The sequence below is a fragment of the Suncus etruscus genome, chromosome 4 (genome assembly GCF_024139225.1).
Source record: "Suncus etruscus isolate mSunEtr1 chromosome 4, mSunEtr1.pri.cur, whole genome shotgun sequence".
NCBI lineage: Eukaryota > Metazoa > Chordata > Mammalia > Eulipotyphla > Soricidae > Suncus > Suncus etruscus.
In genome coordinates, this window is record NC_064851.1 from 17,077,489 (window position 1) to 17,095,095 (window position 17,607).

The 17,607-nt window shown below is 43.7% G+C and overlaps 1 protein-coding gene across 9 annotated transcripts in view; it reads left to right on the plus strand.

Annotated features, from left to right (window-relative positions):
* The first annotated feature begins 358 nt into the window (after positions 1-358).
* The window catches only part of EIF4G3 (eukaryotic translation initiation factor 4 gamma 3), a 311,452-nt gene continuing 294,203 nt past the window's right edge, over positions 359-17,607 (plus strand). For 6 of the 9 annotated variants that reach the window (XM_049771938.1, XM_049771940.1, XM_049771941.1 and 3 more), the window contains exon 1: positions 359-575. The gene's annotated coding sequence lies outside the window, so the exon portion shown is untranslated. The remainder of the gene's footprint in view (positions 576-17,607) is intronic. The other 3 variants (XM_049771951.1, XM_049771953.1, XM_049771952.1) reach the window with 1 other exon arrangement.

Below are 17,607 nucleotides of genomic sequence, written 5' to 3' on the forward strand. Positions count from 1 at the left end.
AAAGGTCCGGTCGGTCTCTCCGCCTCCTGTCTCGTCCCCTCCCCGCCGCCGCCGCCGCCGCCGGGTCCGGCGCCCACCTTCCCCGCCCCCCACCCTCCCCCTTGCCCGGGGTCGCGTTGTCACGGAGACCGGCAGCCGGTGGTGGAGCCGGCGGCGGAGGGCGTGTGCGTGAGCGGCCCCGGCCCCTTCCTCCTCCTCCCCTTCTCCTCCTCCTCCTCCTCCTCCCTCGGTCCCCCCACCATCCCCCCACCCTGGGTCTGCCCCCCACTCCCCCAGGCCCGGCCCCTCCTGCACCCCGCCCGGGCCCGCGCTGGGGGGGGTTGGTGGCTCCGCTTTGCCATGAGTTTACCGCAGAAACCGGCTCTGAAATCAGGCTCAGCGGTTGCAGCAGGAACCGGACTCGGACCCGGACCCGGACCCGGCATCGGAGCAGCAGCAGCAGCAGCAGCAGCAGCAGCAGCAGCAGTGGGACCGGGCCCGCCTCCTCACCCAGCAGCAGCAGCAGCAGCAGCAGCGGCGGCGGCGGCCCCTCCTCATTCGCACATCAGGGCCCTCCAGACCCAGGCACCCCAACAGTATCCTTTGCACCGGCCTGGGTTTTTTTTTTTTTTTTTCTTCTTTTGGGGGTGCTGTGCTCCTCCGTAGATGTGCTCCCCGCCGGCTGTCACAACACAGCCTGGCCCAGAAGGGGTAGGTAGGTAGGTAGGTAGGTAGGTAGGTAGATAGGTAGATAGGTAGGTAGGTAGGTAGGTAGGGGGGCTGCTTGCTTCTAGAAGCTCTCCCCCTTCCACCCAGCAAAAGCAATCCTCACCAGCAGCAGCAGCAGCCAAAATTTTGGGGGAACCTTAGGGCAAGCAAGCAGCGCTTGCTGCAAGATTGGGGGGACCTGGGGGATTTCTCTCTGCTGCACCGTGCACCACTAGCTAGCTTCACTCACTCATCCAGGGGCTGCAGCCCTTTGCCTGCTTTCAAAAGCTGGGGGACCCGGTTTCTTCGCCTCCTCCTCCTCCTCCTCCTGCCCCTCCTGCCTCTCCTCCTCCTCCTCCTCTCCCCAGCCACCCCGCTTTACTAAGGGCGGATCTGCTTGCTTGCTGGTGCCTGCGACCGACTGTCCCTGCAGGGAAGGTTTATTTATTATTATTATTATTATTATTATTATTATTATTATTATTATTATTACCCCCCCTCTGTTGTGAGGATTGCACATAACATTCCCCTCTAAACTCTCCCCTGGTTGTTCCCCCTGCAATGGGGGCCCCCGGTGGGCTTTCTTCCCCCCCTTCCCCAATGATCCCGACTAGATATTAAACTTGATTGGTAAATTTCCTGGGTGAAACGAACCAGCTACCTTGGCCAGGTAAGTTGGATTTTTAAAGTCTCTGGTGGGGGAAAAATATGCAGAAAGTGCTCCCACCGATTCTTGTGTTGTTTGGGGATTGTTGGGGTGGGGTGGGGGAATCGTGATGTGATGTAGTTTGTTGGTGGAACCAGAACTCAGGAGGAAATGTTATACCGGACGCTTCCCCGTCTTTGACCTTTTGAAAGGAAGAGGAAGTTTACTGACGTTGCCCATCACCCCCCCAAAAAAAAGTATCACTTCTTGGAAGGCTTGTATGTGTTCCTGCTTATTTTTTTATTTTAAAAACAGGGTTTTAATTTGCATTTAGGTTTAAATACCCACAGGGCACTTGGGCCCCTGGAGGAAATTGGGAGGAGTGCGTTTCTTGTTACTTGCTCCTTGTCGAATAGCTCAGCTCTTGGATGGAAAAAGACTTGGGAGCCTAAGCTGATTTTAATGGGCAAGTAGTGGGTGAAGGGGAAAGCGTTTGACTTTATTGATTGTGGTGATGGAGAGGCATTTTCAAGCGGGGAATAACATTTCATTCTCTCCTAAGTTCCCCCCCCCCAGTTTATTTTATTGTATATATATATATTTTTTTATTTACAATGGTATTATTAATACCGTACCGTTGCTTGTATTATTTGTATAAATCAGGAAATGATCACTGGACATTTAGCTGTTTTTGTGTTTTGGGATTCGTGTCACTGTTTCACTTTTAGACAGTAGGGTGTTTGAGCAGACAGACTCATTGCTTGGGAGGTCCACAGATTCTTTTCACAGCCTTTGGTTTGATTCTTGTCAGTGTTCATTACTTTGAGAAGGGAAAGGCATCTCGCAGAGTTATTTCAGGTCATCGTTTTGGTTTCTGTCAAGTGTCATTTTTCTCTGTTCTTTAAATATTGTTCGTCTACATTTTTCAGTCCAGGGAGTGTGATGCTGTGAAGATACATTCCATTCCAGTGTGATGTGTGTACTGATTTCATAATGTTTTTTATCCTGCGTGATTCTGTTCAGCGAGGAGTTGTTTGCTGATAGAATGCTTCCTGATACCCTAGTGTTGCTCAAGGAGAATCTAGTTTTTGCTCTGTTTTCTTTTTTTTTTCCTTCTTATTTTTTTAACCAGAGGAGAAAGAAGATGACTGGTCAAAGTGGTGTTCAGTACTGGACCTCGTAAAGTATATCTTCACTTAATGCTTTGTGAGTTTTAAGTTCCTTATTAATCATTACTAATGATCTTGTTTATTTCCTCTTAATTGCAAAGTGCTTGTCTGGAACTGTACATTTCTGTACTGCCACCAATTAAATGAACCATGGCCTGTATCTTTGAAATGATTTGGCAAGTTACATGAAAGAAATCCATGATATTTATTTTTGATAAAAAAGGAATAAGGACCACTTTCTTGAGGATGACAGTGTGGTGGATTCAGTGGCATTATTTTATCGAGCACAAAGAGCTGTGACTTGAGTTTCAAGTGTGTTTTTTCTCTGCACTTCACAAAGGAAGGGCTTATTAAAAAGCCCCGAGTTGCTTGCAACATAGAAGTTAATTTTCTCTTGCATAAAAGAAAGACTTGTCAAGAAGTAAGTACAAAACGTAATTTCTGATGGAATGCATTTCATCTGATGGAATTGGTTGGAATAAATTTTAAACCTATTTGCAGTGTAGATAGGATACATGGTTTTATGGGACTTTTAACTTTTGGCCTTACCTCATCTAAGCAAAAATTAATTTTTCTTGATTCATTTAACCACTGTTACCATCTCTTTACATGCTGAATGGTTAAAGATCGTTGAAATCTAAAGACTTACGTAGTGATCATGTATATGTGTTACATACCAACAATAAAATGATATCAATGGTCATGGAAAATTGGTTAAAAATAGAAGGACAGCAATTCTACTTTTCTACCCTGGGGGAGTACGAGATTATGTATTTGATGGAAACAGCCTGCTAGTCACATTCCAGGCAAGCACCTTACCTCCTGTCTTATCTCTCCACCCCACTAGTGTTTTAAATTTGTAAATTAAACAAAAATAAATACTCGATGGAGATTAACATAACAATGTGTCCTTCATTTGCACTTCATGCTCAGTAAGGGAAATGTAGCATAATACACTTGATTTCATACTGAAATCTGCTTATTAAGTAGGCATCGGTATTACGTGACAAGCTCATTAAGGCCTTTGGGAAGAGTCGAGTTGGGGGTCGATGTGATGATGCTTGGGAGTGATGATGAAGTCGAGTGATGATGCTTGGAGGATGGATAAGGTATAGTAAGGCGGAACCAAGATAAAGCCTGATATGAAAGTGTTGATATAAAATGTATTAACGACAAGGGAGAACTTTATTTTATTTTTGTTATGATTTTGGGTCACACCCAGCAGCACTCAGGGGTTACTCCTGACTCTACACTCAGAAATCGCTCCTGGCAGTCTCAGGGGATCATATGGGATGCCAGGTCGAACCACCGTCTTTCTGCATGCAAGGCAAAATGCTCTATGTCCATGCTATCTCTCCGGCCCCTTTTTTTGTTTTTTGGGCCACATCCAGTGACACTCAGGGGTTACTCCTGGCTATGTGCTCAGAAATCGCTCCTGGCTTGGGGGACCATATAGGATGCTGGGGATCGAACCATGGTTTCTCCTAGGCTAGCTCGGGCAAGGCAGATGCCTTACCGCTTGCACCACCGCTCCCGCCCTGTACCTGACTTTTTATTTCATGATTTAATGTGAATTGTTCATGACATTGACACTTCAGAATATTTGCCTTGAGATATGCTTAGCCCGCTCTACAAGGTTAGATTTTAAGCGGAAGGTTCTGTTGAGAATTATTTCGTGGTGTGTGTGTGGGGGCACACCTAGTGGTGCTCAAGGGTTTCTTTTGGCTTTGCTCTCAGGAATTACTCTGGCTGGGAGACCATCTGGGTGCAGGGATTGAACCTGGTCAGCCATGTGCAAGGCAAATTCCCTATGGGCTGAACTATTGCACTGGCTCTATTTGGGGGGGGGGGCACACCCACTGACTCTCTGCTCAGGAACCACACCTGTTAGGGTTTGAGGGATCATATTTGGTGCCAGGGACTGAACCCAGGTTGGCTGTGTGTAAGTTAAGCATCTTACCTCACTGTATTATGTCCTGGCCCCTGTTGAGAATTTTTTGGGTTTTTTTTGGGCCTCAATACCTGAGTCTGTACTTGGGATTCATTCCTGAAGGTGCTGGGGACCATTTGGTGCAAGGCACGCAAGCAACTTTTTTTTTTTTTTTAATGTCACATCTGGCATCACTCAGGAGTTGCTCCTGGCTCTGTGCTTAGAAGTCGCTCTTGGTAGCCTTGGGAGACCATTTGGAATGCTGGGATTCAAGCTGGGGCCCGTCCTGTGTTGGCTGTGCAAGGCAAATGCCTTACCACTGTGCTATCGCTCTGGCCTCAAGCGAGCAACTTAACCCTCTGGTTCTAAGAATCTTAGTTTTGGTAGGAGGGATCAAGGAAACTTCTCAGTGCTTGGGACCTGGGGGGTTGGCCTGGTTTGAAAATTCAGTGTCTAAGGGCTGAGAGATAGCAGAGATAGCACAGTGGTAGGGTGTTTGCTTTTCATGCAGCCAACTCATAGAATACTGGTATCCCATATGGTCCTCTGAACCAGCCAGGAGCAATTTCTGAGCGCAGAGCCAGGAGTAACCTCTGAGTGCTGCCCTTGGGTGCAACCCAATAAAAGAAAGTTCAGTGTCTAGACTTGGTAATGAGTGATTCTTAGGCTCTGTGGTGCTGGGATTCACCATGGCTACATCCACAGTAATTAGTTGACCCTGTGGTATGGTGTATCTGCATGCAAAGCAAATACCCATGAGTTATAACCTATGAGCATGAGACCTATGAGCTATATTCCTGATCCAAGTGATTCCTTCCTTCCTTCCTTCCTTCCTTCCTTCCTTCCTTCCTTCCTTCCTTCCTTCCTTCCTTCCTTCCTTCCTTCCTTCCTTCCTTCCTTCCTCCTTCCTTCCTCCCTCCCTCCCTCCCTCCCTCCCTCCCTTCCCTCCCTCCCTTCCCTCCCTCCCTCCCTCCCTCCCTTCCTCCCTCCCTTCCCTCCCTCCCTCCCTCCCTCCCTCCCTCCCTCCCTTCCCTCCCTCCCTTCCTCCCTCCCTCCCTCCCTCCCTTCCCTCCCTCCCTCCCTCCCTCCCTCCTCCCTTCCTTCCTTCCTCTCTCCCCCTCCTTTCTCTCCTCTCTCTTCCTCCTCCTTCCCTTTCTCCATATCTGGTGATGCTCAGAGGTTACTCCGATTTTGCACACAGGAATTTCTCCTGTGGTGTTTGGGGGACCATCATCCTCAGGATTGAACCTGGGTCAGCCATGTGCAAGGCAAGTGCCCTACATGCTGCTGTGTGCTATTGCTAGAGTCCCCCCGCCCCCAAGAGTGATTCTTTTACAGCTCCCCTGTTGTTTTTTTTATATTTTGGACCACACCTGGGTACTCAGAGGCTATCCCTGGCTGTTTTCAGGGATCGGTCTCATACATTGCTAGAGCCTTATCCTCGGCACTAATTCTCTATTCCCTTGCTGTGTTTTGTAGACTGGGGTTCATTAGTATGCGGTAAGCACACAGCCTTGATTATGGTTCTCACCAGGGGTTGCATACCCGTGATGTTCACAGGTGCTCATGGTAAGTGGCACACATAGCGGTGGTACTCACACATCTTTTTAGTGCTCACGTGGGACATATCTTGAGTACTCTCGCCTTACTAATGTGTTGCTTATAGTGTCAGGGATTACAGATAGCAGAGTAGCCGAGCGGACAGGATGGCTGACAGTTGCTTAGATTCTTGGAATTGTGGCTTTAAATTCAGGCCTCATTCTTGCACAGTGCTTTCACTACCTGAGCCATCTCCTGTCCCAAAGAAAGATTCTTTTTGGGGTTGGGGAATCATATGGTTCAGGTATCCAACCTGGGACTCACTAACGCAAAGTATGTACTCAAGTTCTTTGAGGCATCTCCCTGGCCAATCAAGAGATTCTTTTTTAAATTTTTTTTTGTTCTTGTTTTTTTGTGTCATACCGGCAGCACTCAGGGGCTACTCCTGGCTCTACGCTCAGAAGTTGCCCCTGGCAGGTTCGGGGGACCAAATGGGATGCCGAGATTTGAACCACTGTCTTCTTGCATGCAAGGCCAACGCCCTACCATTGTGCTATCTCTTCGGCCCCCTTATGATTCTTTTTTATTTTTGGGTCACACCTGGCAATGCTCCTGGCTCTACGCTCAGAAATTGCTCCTGGCAGGCTCGGGGGACCATATGGGATGCCGGGATTTGAACCACTGACCCTCTGCACGCAAGGCAAATGCCTTACCTCCATGCTATCTCTCTAGGCCCCTCAAGAGAGATTCTTTTTTTTTTTTTTTGTGGTTTTTGGGTCACACCCGGCAGTGCTCAGGGTTTACTCCTGACTCCATGCTCAGAAATTGCTCCTGGCAGGCACGGGGGACCATATGGGACGCCGGGATTCGAACCGATGACCTCCTGCATGAAAGGCAAACACCTTACCTCCATGCTATCTCTCCGGCCCCAAGAGAGATTCTTAACTTTCTCTATATAATGGATCACTTTGACCTCTCCTGCTAGCCCCCAAATGGGGGCTATTCCCAAGCAGTGTTCAGACACTCCATGGCCTCTGGCCAGAATTCTTAGCCTGGCATAGGGATTTGGTGCTCAGTGTCTACAGAGCAATATGAGGCAATGTCTTGTAGTACTGGGGTTGAACCCAGGGCTTCTCGTGAGCTAGGCACATGCTGTACAGTTTGAGCAATTTTCTTAGTCCAACTTTGAATTTTTTTTTTCTGGCTAGGTTCCATCCCTGAATTCCTGGCCTCATTAAATCTTTTTACTTGGTGTTTTTTTTTTTTTTTTTTTTTTTTTTTAACTTATTTTATTTAGTTTTTTTAATTTATTTTTTTGTTTTTTGGGCCACACCCAGTGATACTCAGGGGTTACTCCTGGCTATGTACTCAGAAATTGCCCCTGCCTCGGGGGACCATATGGGACGCTGGGGGATAGAACGAACCATGGTTTGTCCTAGGTCAGCCAAGTACTAGGCAAACGCGCTACCACTGCATTACCACTCCAGCCCTGGTTGCTGCTCTTGACTTGGTGCTTGAGGGTTGCTTCCTTCAGTGCTGGTAGCAAGTGTTGTCGGATAATTGAGCCTGGATGTCCTATATGTACTTAGCTTAGTTTGTTGAGGTATTTCTCTGACCCCCAATTTTGACTTCTTTTTTTGGCGGGGTTATACCCATCAGTGCTCAGGGTACTGAGAATCAAACTTGATTCTAGGCAAACACTCTCTCCAGGCCTGGCCAGTTTAGAAATTTTGGGTATTCTTTACAGAAAACTGCCTACACATAGGAAATTTTATGTACGTTTTCATACTTCTTTGGCAGCCACAACTTTAATGCTTTTTGATGGAATTGTTCACCCTCATAATGAAGTAAATCTGAATTCAAATTATTTAATTGGTTTTGACTTAAGCTTAACAGTTTTGTTGTTGTGGATAAAGATACATAGTGTTCTCTTTATGTTAAATCTTCAGGATCTAGTTTCTTTCAAGCTGCTGATGACACTTCTGTGGAGTCCAGTTACTGTATTGGGCAGCCAATTTGGTTTTGAAAATCAGGGCACTGGGTTGTTTGAAAGAACTTAACTTTGGAGACAACCACTGTTGACCTAAAAATGACCAGTGTCCTCAGTTCTTTTGCCTTAGTTGTGACATTTATTAAAAATAGCTATTCCTGGGACCAGAGAGATAGCATAGCGGTAAGGCATTGCCTTGCACGCAGCTGATCCAGGACAGACAGCAACCCATATGGTTCCCTGTGCCTGCCAGGAGCGATTTCTGAGCAAAGAGCCAGGAGTAACCCCTGAGTGCCGCCGGGTATGACCCAAAATTAAAAACAAAATAATAACAAAACAAAATAGGTATTCCTTGGGTCAGAGAAATAGTAAAGGGGTTAAGGCACTTACCTTGCACTTGGAACTAACCTTGGTTTGATTCCCAGCATCACATATGATCCCCTGAGCACTACCAGGTGTGATCCTTGAGTTCAGAGTCAGGAGTCAGCCTGAGCATTGCCAAGTGTGACCTCAAAACCAACAGAATAAACCAAACCAAATCAAAAAATTAAACTCCAAATAAGCAAGTATTCCATGTATGTGGGCATATATGCATGCCTGTGTTTAGTCATTTCTTTCAGCAGGGTGTGTGGGGGAGGTGGTTGGGTCACACCTGGGAATGCTCAGGCCTATTGCTGGCTTTGTTTTCAGAAGTGACACCATTGGCAGCGCTTGGGGACCATGAAGAGTGCTGGGATTTGAACTAAAGTTGGTTGCATGCAAGGCAATTGTCTTAACACCTGTACAATCTATTTTGCCAGCCCGTTTTCATTCTTTTGTGACGGGGAATGCCCACTCTATTATAGGTCTTTACTGGGGAGTGGGCGTGGATATGTACCACTGGTGGTGCTCAGGAGACTATATTCTTGGCTTTGTGCCTAGGGATTACTCCAGACATGCTAAAAATAATAATATTGGTGCTGGGGTTCGAACCAGGCAAGTGACTTAACTTGCTTATTATTTCTCCAGTCCCTACAACTCTTTCACTTTAGTTGTCATTTTGGACAAGCTCATAGTTGCCCTAGATCATCAATTTTACTTTTTCTAAAGCGATATTCTTCAACCACTTGCTCCCTGAACTGGTGCGGGTATGCAGATATTGATGGGTTGAAAATCAGAAGTTTATTTTCTTAGATATCATTATTGATCCTTGGATTGGTATGCAGGACAGGCTCTGGTCCATTGGGGGTAAACAGGTCAATGTGACTAAACTCATTTATTAAGTAACTTTTGTATCATAATGATCTGTGTTCTGAAGGTTTTGGTTTGAGATTTATTCTTGCCACCAGAGGGTAAGGATTTATAGAGAAATCCTTGTTTTTCTGTCTGATATTTAGAGACATCTCTCTGTCACTGCTTATAGACAATAGAAGTGTGCTATTTCGGATCTGAGGAAGACAGTTTGTTCAGATATGAAGCCTCTGGGGAAGTGGAGGACCCCCCCCCCCTCTTTTTTGCCTATTCATGTTAAATCTAACCAATCCTATTGAAATGCCTAATTTCATTGGTGATTGTTACATGCTGGTTACATGGAGTCATCAGGGGTCCTCAAACTTTTTAAACAGGGGGCCAGTTCACTGTCCTTCAGACTGTTGGAGGGCCAGATTACAGTAAAAACAAAAATTATGAACAAATTTCTATGCACACTGCATATATCTTATTTAGAAGTGAAGAAACAAAATGGGAATAAATACAATATGTGGCCCGCGGGCCGTAGTTTGAAGACCCCTACTCCAGATGATGATACCATTTGTTCTTTTGGTGATAGGAGGGAAAGTAAGTACTGTATTAGACTTCTCTGATAAGACATCCTATTTTTGTCTTAGGGATACTACTTTGAACTGATATAATAGGAAATTAACTATATCCTTATTAGTCATACACATGACTTTAAACAATGTCTAAACTGCAGCTGAGATTTACATTGATGAAGTATTGAGGATTGCAATTTATACTCATGACTTCTCAAATGACTCCGGTTCTTTGGCTTGCTGCTAACCAGAAGATTTTTTAGAAGCCTTTAGAAGGCTCTTTTAAAGCCTCAGCTGAAATTTGAGATAGTTTAAACTATGTTATTTAAGCACATTTGAAAATTGTCAGCCTTGTGATCAGTGCTTGTCTTGCATGCAGCCAACCAGATTGCTTTGAGATCTTTTTTTTTTTTTTTTGCTTTTTGGGTCACATCCAGCGGCGCTCAGGGGTTACTCCTGGCTCTATGCTCCTGGCAGGCTCAGGGGGACCATATGGGATGCCGGGATTCAAACCACCATCCTTCTGCATGCAAGGCAAATGCCCTACCTCCATGCTGTCTCGTCGGCCCCTTGATTTGAGATCTTAATAACATAGGCTACTTTGACCAACTGTTAGTAGGGTGGCCAAAGATCTCTTTTGCTGTAATTATCCTTGTTTGGATGATAAGTATATAGGCACTATACCTGATAATCATCATCATCATCATCATCATTATTATTATTATTATCAGCTTAAAATTAAAATTATCAGCTTAAAAATCAGGAGTTTGTGCTTTCTATCTGTGCAACTAAAATGCTTTGGGAGACTTATTTCTTGCTTCATTGGTTTGTATTTGATCTTGTAATTTATAAAAGGTCTTTATTATTACTATGCTAAGTAGGAGAAGAATATTGTCAGTACCCCCTTGAAAAAATTTTTTATTTTTGGGACTGGGGCGATAACACAGTGGTAGGGCGTTTGCCTTGCATGGAGCCAATCCCAATGGACCTTGGTTAGATTCCTGGCACCCATACGGTCCCCCGAGCCTGCCGGAGGCAATTTCTGAGGCAGAGCCAGAAGTAATCCCTGAATACTGCGGGGTGTGACCAAAAAAAAACCAAACCAACCTCTTTATTTTTTTAAATAAAATTTTCTTTATTTTATCTTTATCTTTGATATCGGCATGTGGACTAAGTAGAGTATTGTCAGTCTTCCACTGGTTAAAAAATTGGAACTAATTTTTATTTTTTGGTTTTTGGGCCACACCTGGTAACGCTCAGGGGTTACTCCTGGCTATGCACTCAGAAATCACTCCTCGCTTGGGGGACCATATGGGACGCTGGGGTGGGGGGAATTGAACCACAGTCCATCCTGGATCAGCCGCCTGGATCAGCTGCATGCAAAGCAAATGCCCTACCACTGTCCTATCACTTCAGCTTATAATTTTTCTTTGGGAGGGGGTCACACCTGGCAACGCTCAGGTGTTACTTCTGGCTCTGCGCTCAGAAATCACTCCTGGCAGGTTTGGGGAACCATATAGGATACTGGGATTTGAGCCACCATCAGTCTGTGTGCAAGGTAAAAGCCCTACCGGTGTGCTCTCTCTCTGGCCTAAGTCCCTAATTTTTTTTTTGTTTGTTTTTTGTTTGGGGTCACACCCGGCAGTGCTCAGCTCAGGGATTACTCCTGGCTCTGTGCTCAGAAATCACTCCTGGCAGGCTCGGGAGACCATATGGGATGCTGGGATTCAAACTGCTGTCTGTCCTGTGTTGGTTGTGTGCAAGGCAAATGCCTTACTGCTGTTCTGTCGCTCCGGCCCCCTGGCCTCTAATTTTTTTTAAGTTTTATCTAGTTATCTTTTCAAGGTGAGTGCCAAGAGTGGGCCAATTCTGTTTTTGTTTTTGTTTTTGTGTCACACCCATTGACACTCAGGGACTACTCCTGTCTATGTGCTCAGAAATTACTCTGGCTTGGGGGGACCATATGGGACGCCAGGGGGTTAAACTGCAGTCTGTCCTAGCCACCGCTCCGGCCCCATGTGTGGGCCAATTCTGGCTCTGTACTTGGGAGTTCCTTTCTTTTTTTTTCTTTTTTTTTTACCCCACCCCTTCGGGAGTTACTTTCAGGATGCTCAGGATTGCCCATGTGATGGTAAGGTTTAGACCCACACCTCCCGAATGCAATGCATACACTCTTGGTCTTTGAGCTAACTCTCTGGCCCCATGAATAATTTTATTTTTTACAAATTAAAAATTTAATATAGGGCCGGGCGGTGGCGCTGGAGGTAAGGTGCCTGCCTTGCCTGCGCTAGCCTAGGACGGACCGCGGTTCGATCCCCCGGTGTCCCATATGGTCCCCCAAGAAGCCAGGAGCAACTTCTGAGCGCATAGCCAGGAGTAACCCCTGAGCGTCACAGGGTGTGGCCCAAAAACCAAAAAAAAAAAAAAAAATTTAATATAAAAATTAAGATATTAAATCACTGATTTAGGTAGTTATTTATAATTAAGTTTCATGCAAATAATATTTAAACACCAATTCCACCACTAATTCACTCTGCCAATGCACCTAATTCCCTCTCAGCTGCCCAGTCTGCCTCCTTAACAGGCACAATTTTTTTGTTTTTTGGTTTGTTTGGTTTTTTTTGGGTCACACCCAGCAGCACTCAGGGGTTACTCCTGGCTTTACGTTTAGAAATCACTCCTGGCAGTCTTGGGGGACCAAATGGGATGCTGGGATTCGAAATACTAATGCAAGCAATGCCCTACTTCCATGCTACTTCTCTGTCCCCCAACAGGCATGTTTTTAAGACTGTTGTAACTTGAAGCTTATACTTACACTTTTATTGGCTCTGTAATTTAGATACATACATATACCTTACCTCTACAACACCCATTTGCTTGAGACCCCTGACCCAGACCTCTGTTACTTCTCATCTATCATTTTTTTACCCCCAATGGCTTTCCCTATATTCCCATTTTATTTGTTTCCCTGCCCTTTTCATTTCTGTGATCAAGGATGAAGGGTAATATGGATATCCCCACTTGATACTGTGCATTTCATCCTCCTGTTATTCTTTATACCAAAATAAGTGAGACTGTTTGGTATCTGTCTTCCTTCTGATTAATTTCACTTAACATATCCTCCAATTCCATCCTTCAAGTTGCATGATTCCATTATTCCTTGTAGCTGCATTGTATTCCATTATGAATATATTCCATACTTACATTAAACACTCATATGTTGGGCATGCAAGTTAATTCCACAGCCTTGATTGTGCTGAGTGTTGCAATGAATAATGGTGCACATGTCTTTTTGGATGAATTTTTCTGTGTCCTCTCAGTACTAAGAAGTGGAATTTCTGGCTCACATGGCTGTACCATTCTTTTTTTCTTTTGGTTTTTGAGTCACACCCAGCAGCGCTCAAGGGTTGCTCTTGGCTCTACACTCAGAAATCGCTCCTGTCAGGCTCAGGGGACCATATGGACTGCTGGAATTCGGACCACTGTCTGTCCGGGATCAGCCGCTTGCAAGGCAAATGCCCTACTGCTATGCTAGCTCTTCGGCCCCATGTAATTGATTAGAAGTTTTGATAATTAGTATCTTGTGGGAGAGTCTGCAAAATGTTTCTCTTCAAATTTTGATTTCTTTATTATTTTATATTATCTTTATTTAAGCACCATGATTACAAATTTGGGTTTCAGTTATAAAAAAGAATACCCCATTCACCTGTGCAACCTTCCTGCCACCAATGCCCCCATTTTCCTTTTCCTCTATCTCCTGTTTATTTCTCTCACTCACTACCATTAATATGATAGTTGTTAGTGTAGTTATTTCTCTAACTGCACTCACCACTCTTTGTGGTAAGCTTCATATTGTGAGCCAGTCCTTCTGGCCCTCATCTCTATTGTTTCTGCATGTTATTACAATAATGTCTTTTATTTTTCTTAAAACCCATAGATGAGTGAGTCTATTCTGTGTCTATCTCTCTCCCTCTGACTTATTTCACTCAGCATAATAGTTTCCGTATCTATCCGTGTGTAGGAAAATTTCATGACTTCATCTCTCCTATTGGTTGCATAGAATTCCATTGTATATATGTACCACAGTTTCTTTAGCCACTCATCTGCTGTCAGGCATCTGGGTTGTTTCCAGATTCTGGCTATTGTAAATAGCACTGCAATGAATATATGTCTGCAGAAGGCATTTTTGTATTGTGTTTTTGTGTTCCTAGGGTATTGTTTCCCCAGTAGTGCTCTAGGGACTATATAGAATGCCGGGGTTAGAACCCGTACAAGGCAGATTCCCTTTCTGCTGTACTATGACTAAAGCCGTATAACTGGTAGATCTTATATGTACACTTATTCAGTTTATGATTGCCAAGTTGGATCCTTTTGCTTCTTTGATTCTGTGTTTCTTTGCTTATTTTGGGCCAGTAGTGCTGGGGAGGGGGGCATCGGGCATCTCTAGCTTAGAAACAGTATGAGTGGAACATGGACCTCCTACATGTAAAGCATGTAGTCAGTCCTTTGAGCTATCTCTCTGGCCTTGCTTTTATATTTATTAATTGTAAATTTGTAAATACAAATTGATACATTTATTTATTAATTGTAAATCTGTGTTAGGAAAAATTCTCTTCCATCTATTTGTGTATATCATATATTGGGGGACTCATGTATATAGGGAACCATAAGTAGAGCTAGGAATCCAACTAGGGTTGGCTCAATGTAAGACAAGTACCTTTCCCTCATATGTACTTCTCTCAGACACTGGTACATAATGATTACTAAGTCATCAAAGGAGTCCGTCCTCATAAAATAAACTACATGCTAGCTCTTGAGAGAGAAACAAAGAAAATTTGAAATGTTTCTGCCTCTTAAGTACTTCAATTATAGAATTTAAGATGCTCTCTAAAGGGAGGTAGGTGATAGAAGAGTAAGACTTGGGGGCTGAAGAGATAAGTATGCAGGTTAAGACACCTGCTTCACTTGTGTTGATCCTGGTTTGATCAGGACATAGAGAAACCTTGGAACATAGAAACCTTGAAAATAGCTGGATGTGGCACATCCCTCTCTTCCCCTCTAAAAAAGTAAGTGAGATTTGGATTGGGTAGATGTAAGGGGTAGGAGATTTGCCTTTGATGGAAAACACTTTACAGGAATTGGAGAGAGTGCAATGAGTAGGACACTTGTCTGTGACTGACATGGGTTCTGTTCACCCCATATGGCCCCTTGAGCCCCACCCTGAGTGATCTTTGAGTGCAAAGCCAGGAGTAAAGCTTGAGCACTGCCCAGAATAGCCCCAAATCAAACACATGTGCATGTCTACACACACACTCTTAGTCTCTACAATGTGGTACATGATGTGTTTAGGGGTAGTCAGAGGACATGCTTTGACTGAAGTGGACAATAATGAATACACAGTGAATGTGAGTTTTGTAAACTTGTATTTCTAGCTAAATTAAAGAAATCTGACATTTAGTAAATGGAGATATCTTATGACCTAACATGTTTGGTCATTAGAGAAAGATCAAGGTTGTGCTGGATGCACTGGTAAATGAATATTGGAGGGGGCCGGAGAGATAGCACAGTGGTAGGGCATTTGCCTTAGACACAGAAGGACGGTGGTTCAAATCCCGGCATCTCATATGGTTCCCTGAGCCTGCCAGGAGCAATTTCTGAGCACAGAGCCAGGAGTAACCCCTGAGCGCTGCCAGTGTGACCCCAAAACAAAACAAAACAAAACAAAACAAAAAAACAAAAAGGAATATTGGAAACTCTGATAGACACATTGAAGGTACTTGAAAATTTTTAACTGTTGTAGTCTAGAGGGAATGAAAACATTGATCCTATCAATATAGTTATAGACTTCCTGGCACCACTTCAGGAGTAATTCCTAAGCATACAAGGAGTAAGCCCTGCGCATTATGGGTATGGCCCAAAAACCCTAAGCAAAAAAAAAAAGGGGGGGGGAGTTAAAGGCAGAGGCTTGAATATTCATTTTTGATGAAACAAAGAAGAAAGTTAAATTGGAGCTCTCTGAGATCTTCCCCACCCTCCTAAAAGAATATGAAATAGAAACATAATTGGGAGAGTAAGTGAAAAAAAAAAGGTTCTCAGTTATGCATGTAGCGTCTAGGGATTTGATGAAGATGACGTGCAGAAAAGAGTAGTAGCTGCTCAGAGGGAAGAGAACTAAGGAAGGCATTTTTCTACTCTTCAGATTAGGTTCACAGTAGGTTTTATGGAATTGTGGAAGTTTCTTTGTTTTTGGGCAACACCTGACAGTGTTTGGGGTAATGTTGGCTCTGTGCTTGAGAGTCAGTCCTGCTAGACCATGTCTGTGATGTTTGGAATTGAACCCAAGGCTGCCTTACACTGCAAGGCAAAAGGTTTGCCACTGAATTGTCTTCTGAGTCTTTTTTTGTTTAGTTTGGTTTTGGGATCACATCTGGTTGTGCTCATGAGAGCTTCTGCTGGCTCACTGCTCAAGGGTTACTCTGAGCAGTGATTTGGGGACCAGGTGGTGTCTGAGGTGCTTGGGAGACCATAGTCTGCCAAGAATCAGATTCAGGTCAAATTTTCCAAGCTTTTAAGCTGTCTTTCTGGCCCATTACCAGCATTTTGATTTTTTTTTTTGGGGTCACACCTGCTGTGCTCAGGGGTTACTCCTGGCTCTAGGCTCAGAAATCTCTCTTGGGAAGCTCAGGGACTCATATGGGATGCCGGGATTCGAACCACCGTCCTTCTGCATCCAAGGAAAACGCCTTACCTCCATGCTATCTCTCTGACCCCAGCATTTTGATTTTTTTGTGATAAAAAAAGCCTTTTTTATTTTTGATGGAATAATTTTTTTCTATATATGAACATAGTAGTAATCTGAAGACTTAGCAGTCAGGTGCTTTCATAGTTGCATGAATGAATTTTAAATGTTCTTTCAGACACTTCTATTCTTTATTATCTTTATTATTCGTTATTATCTAATCAATCAAATAGATTGATTACTGTGACTTAGGAGGTAGTGGGATTATTTATATTTACTTGAGGGGTGATTGGGCTATATCCATCAGTTCTCATGACATACTCCCAGATTTGTGCTCAAGGATCACTCTTGGTGTTGCTTGAGGGACCATCTGCTGTGCTAGGAATTGAACTGAGTTCTTCTCCATGCATGATAAGCACCTTAACCCCTCCCTCTACTATCAGGAGTAGTTTATTTTTATTTTTTTTATTTTTTTATTTTTGGGTTACATCCAAATGGTTGGCTACATGCAAGAGAAGCATCTACCATTGTATTATATCTCCACTCCTTTTCCCCCAAATTACTGCAGTTAGATTTTATCTTTTACCAAGATGTTATTTTATTTTATTTTATTTTATTTATTTTTTTAATTTTAATTATGACAACAAAGATGCAAAGAAAGAGGACAGGGTAAAGTTACAGTGGAAGCCCAATCACCCATAAACAGAATTCTCGGTAGTCCCATCGATGATATCCCAGCCTTGAAGTTTCAGCCAAAGAACATTAAGAAAAACAAAACTGAACCCATGTACAATACAATTACTTTGTCCCTCAAATCCCCAGTTGTAGTACATACTATTTCTTAGCATGCACACCATATAATCTAAAGACATTAGACTTATGTAACTCCTTAAACATTGAGGGCAAAGTACATTTATCTAGTTCCATGCACATGCTTACTAGTTTAAGTTAACCTCAAAAGTTTTAGTGGGTTGTTTTTCTTAAGGATTGGAGTCAAGTGAACATAGTAAAAAATGGCAAGATGTTATTTTAAATAATGATCTTGTATCAGTTTGGATAATTATGATTTGTTTAAGTTACGCAGTTTTTAAATGTTGAATATTTCTATAGTATTAAA